The following is a 5,000-nucleotide window of genomic DNA, read 5'->3' as shown; positions in this document are numbered from 1 at the left end:
GCCTTATTTGGTATTTGTTGCGGTATTTCTTCGTTTATGATCTGCCGCAGCCGCAGGCTCTGTCGACTGGAGTTGCGGATATGTTGTCCGCAATCGCAACCGCAGTCTCTATCGATTGCGGATGCATTATTCGCAAAATGAACTTGTTGACACAGCTGTGCAGGTACTCAACAATACATGACATCATCGTCACTCAAGGTATTGGCTATATTAATGTCGTCTCATTTCCACCTTTCGAAGATTTAATGGAAAACAAAATTACTATTGGTCACGTGATCAACATTCTTCGTGAAACGCAAATAAAACAAAGAAAATTAAAAGTTACGTGAGAAAAAATATGTGAATATTTAAGATTTTAAACTACGTGTTCAGAAGGAAGGAATATTAATTCAAAGGACTGGGGGTAATTTAGTTAGATTAAAGGGACGGTTAATTTTCTCCAAAGGCCGTGATGTAGCTGAATGAAATAGACTAGCGGCAGCCATAGGAAAAGGAAAAGCACCACCTAGCATGAAAGGAGTTATTTAATGGCCTGTTCACACTGGCGGTTTGAACCGCGCGGAAACCGCGGCAGTACCACATAGTCAAGGAAAAACTACACAGTTGTGTGTGAGCACCTCCAATGACTTACATTGCAACTGAACTGCCGCGGTTCAAACCGCTAGTGTGAACAGGGCTTAACATTAATCAAGATTCTCTTCAGGCAGGGGTGCATTGTTGCTTCCCTTTTCGGGAAGGATCGGTCAAGCACAGCCATAACTGACTCATAAGAACGAAATATTTTGCAAATAGAAGCGACATTTGTGAACGACTGTGATTAACAATCTTATGGATTAGATCGTTCGGCGGGTGCTTTAAGGTCGTCCTGAGACTCTATCGGGCCTCAATTTTGGATAAACATGTTTTTTGAGGTTTCTCCTAGGTCATATGTCCCTTGAAAGAAAATGACCTCATACAAATGACGTCATCCTAGGAAAAGAAGGTGGTGAGGAGCCTACGCTAGGAGGCGCTGAGTAGCGGCAGCCTAAGCCGTCACCTTTGTCCTCCTATGCGCTTGGATTCTTAGGACAGGTAACAACTATCACTGCTGGGAATCGGAGAGCAGTGCGGGATTCGAACTCACAACTAAGCGATTGCAAGTCCAGCGCACAGTGCTGGATTCTAAGAGACTTTCTAAAAAAAAATCAACAACGCTCTTGTCTCCTAGAGGCTCGAAGGCGCAGTGGTTTCTTTGATCTAGATCCTAGATCCTAGAATATGATTCATAGGGACCTCGTTGTCCTCAATTGACTAACTTGCAGTACGAGCAAGGGACAGCGCTACAGTAGTGTGCTATGCAACATGGGGAAAATGCGCTGTTGCCGCATGTCACAGAATTGATTCAGATCGTTATGATCCTATAGTGATACTCATTGTACTGTGCAGCTGTGTGCAGCTTTTTTTTTACTATATATATATATATATATATATATATATATATATATATATATATATATATATATATATATATATATATATATATAATTTATAATCGGCGGATGGGGCCTGGCCTAGCGCAGCCACCTGCGGCAGAAGCTCCGCAGTCGCAATGTCCCCAAGCTGCGGCCATCGCCGCAAATAATAGCGCCGCAAGACGCTATGGCCTCGTTGGCGAGTGCGGAAGGGTGACAATAGGCCCGTTCTGTGTAAAGCACCTCGGAAGCCGCAAAAGGTGACGTGGCAGAAAAGAGGAAATGGACACAATGAGTTCAATGGGAATAAAGGAAGTTTTATCTTTTTTTTTTTTTTTTTATTCCTTGTTGCTCCCTTCTTCCCTCCCCCCCTTTTTTTAATGACCTATCGTGACGTCATCACCAGTGCTGTTCCTGTGAAAGGTGCACTTGTAAGGTTGTCATTTTTTTCGTGTCAGTTTTCTATCTATGTCAATCAACAGTCGATGAGATCAGACACCATACCCGTCCATCTCCCAGGTGGACCACCGACCCATCCCAACTATTCCAGGAAGGTAACTGTGATCTTGAATAAAATCGCCAGGCACTAGCCAGAACAAAGCAAACCCCTTAAAATGTTATCACACTGAGCTATTCTTTCTCCAACCTCCGATTAATCGGCGGTATCAACCATCTCCAACACTTTTTCCGCCGGAAAATCACTAATGCAAAATATTTTGTTTTCTCGCCAATGTACACAGAATGTCACTCGATATGATGGAGGAAAATTATTTTCCTCCAGGATATCAGATTCCTTCCCGAAAGCTGCGAGATGCAAATTTGCTCCAACAGTCGGAGGAAAAATAGCCCAGTGTGATAACACCTTTAGCGACCACGGGAGAGGGTCCTGGGGGGAAACCCCAAGGTTGAATGAACCATAGAGGCGGAAATCCCATAAGAAGGATTCGAACCTGCGACCTTAAGAGCGATGGACAAGCCATGCTAACCTCCGGACCACCACGGAACGGGACGTTGAGCTACGGTCGAAGCCGCCACCTTTGCCTCACATGTTCGGACAGCCAGGGAGTCATCCATACCCGCAGGGAATCGAACCGGAGGCTTTGGAGGAAGGAGGGGGTTTACAAGCCGACCACACTACAGCGATCGTGTAGTGAAGGTAGTGAGGAGACTACGCCAGGAGGCGCTGATTAGCTGCGGTCGAAACCGTCACCTTTGCCCTATTATGTGCTTTGGGGACTGTCGGGCACTAACAGGCACTGCTAGGAATCGGAGAAGAGTGTGGGACTCGAACCTACAACTAAGCGAATCCGAGACCAGCACGTTTCCGATTACGCCAGCAGCGCACAGGAAGGGAAGAGGAAGGAAGGGGTGGAGGGGAAAAGTAATTGAAGGGAAAGGAGGAGTGGCTGAAGGCTTGTGGGAAAGGGGAAGGGGTGTGGGTGGGTGAGAGGTGATGGGGGAAGGGGAGGGAAGAGGGCGACGAAAGGGAAGAGGGAAAGGAAAGGAAGAGGGGAGGGGAGGAAAGAGGGAGGAGGGAAGGGAAGAGGCGGAGGGAAGAGGGGGAGAGAAAGGGATAGGAAGGAAAAAAGGGAGGGGAGGGAAGAGGAGAAGAGGTGGGAAGGAAGAGGAGGACAACAGGAAAGAGGGAGGGCGGGAGGGAAGAAGGGGAGCAGAGGGTATTGAAGAAAGGAAGAGGGGCAGGGGAGGGAAAAAAGGGAGGGGAAGGAAGAGGGAGGAAGGGAGGGAAGAGAAAGAGGGGAGGGGAAGGAAGAGGAGGAGGGGAGGGAAGAGGGAGAGGAAAGGGAAGATGGGGAGGGTAGGGCAGAAAGGGGAAAGGGGAGGGGAGGAGAGAATGGGGGAAGGAAGAGGGGGAGGGGAGGGAAGGAAGAGGGGGAAGGGAGGGAAGGAAGAGGAGAAGGAGGAGGTAAGGAAAGAGTGGGAGAGGAGAGAAAAGGGGGAGAGGAGGGAAGAGGGGGAGGAAAGGGAAGGGGGGGAAAGGAAAAGGAAGAAAGGGGAGGGGAGGGAACAGGAGGAGGGGAGGGGATGGAGAGAGGAAGGTAAGCCAGCTCAAGAAAGACAGTTAACAGAACCTTATAGAAAACAAGTGAACATCGACGTATACAAATAGAAAGCATAAAGAAAACGAGGTACACAAACTTGACAGAAAACGGAACGTGGCCCAAGGGAATGATACTCAGTTAATAGAAAACGTAGTAGCGCACCAGCTAGACATGATAATGCGATAGAAAATGGAATGCAAACAAGCACGAATAAAACGGAATGTGCGCACTGGAGCAATTAACCGTTTCATAGAAAACGGTCTTCGAGCATGCGTATCGACTGCGTAGAAAACGGGATGAAGGTGGGGATCGATGAAGAATGTCTTCGTTAATTTGCACTGCGAAGTGTTCTGTGCGTGCTCTGGTATGTTCTCCGTGCATATGGGAATACGTTCTGTCTCTCTCCTCTCTCTCCTCTCTCTCTCTCTCTCTCTCTCTCTCTCTCTCTCTCTCTCTCTCTCTCTCTCTCTCATAAAAACTTAAGAATGGAAGACTACACTAGGCAGTTCCATGTCCCTCACTACCTTTCCTCCCTATACATTAAGTTATTACATCCTCTCTTAAAGCAATCAATTGTTTCCGCCGTCACTGCGTTGTTACTAAGTCTATTCCATTCGCTAACCATGCTCTCCCTCTCTCTCTCTCTCTCTCTCTCTCTCTCTCTCTCTCTCTCTCTCTCTCTCTCTCTCTCTCTCTCTCTCTCTCTCTCTCTCTCTCTCTCGGTCACGATGATATTGACAGATCACAAGGCTACACTGACTTTACGCTTACATTCCCATCCCCTTGCCCAAGGTGGACAGTAACGGCTTGGAGTGTTAGTGAAGTTCTGATTTACCTCCTCCCCTCCTCTTAAATCTGAATACCAGATTAATAAAATCGTCTGGCGGCAAACCAAATGGATTTGTAATTTTGCATTTGTATAAAAAGCATAATCTAGGATTGATTTTACAAAATTGTGAAAAAATGTGTAATTGTATAATTGATGTATTTTTGGTTGCCAGCAATGCCTGCTGCCATTACAGGAAAGCTGTTTACAACCTCCCTCCCTCCCTCCGTTTTCTGTTTTGTTACAACCTCTCTCCCTCCCTCCGTTTTCTGTTTTGTTACAACATCTCTCCCTCCCTCCGTTTTCTGTTTTGTTACAACCTCTTTCCCTCCCTCCGTTTTCTGTTTTGTGGTTTGATCTTTGGACTGTTTTCTCTTTTTTGCTTTTATTTTATTTTATATTTTTCTGAACTTGACAAGATGATGTTTATGCCGTGTAGGTGGACAATAGTGTCACATGTGGAAAGGGATTTTTTTCTCTCCATTTTTCTCTCCTTTTTTTTTTTTTTTTTTTTGTGCATCACTTTGATGTATAAACCAGTGCCTTGCTTAAATAACATCGCTTGGCGGCATCTGTCGTAGTCAAACATTTACGGCACGCTTGGGCGAGTTAGGCCTTAGGTGCTGGAAGTATTGACCTAAAATTCTGTGATTGAGAACGACC

Source organism: Oratosquilla oratoria, chromosome 42, assembly GCF_046742065.1.
Source record: "Oratosquilla oratoria isolate Oo_2021 chromosome 42, ASM4674206v1, whole genome shotgun sequence".
NCBI classification, from domain to species: domain Eukaryota; kingdom Metazoa; phylum Arthropoda; class Malacostraca; order Stomatopoda; family Squillidae; genus Oratosquilla; species Oratosquilla oratoria.
This window is presented reverse-complemented; position numbering follows the sequence as displayed.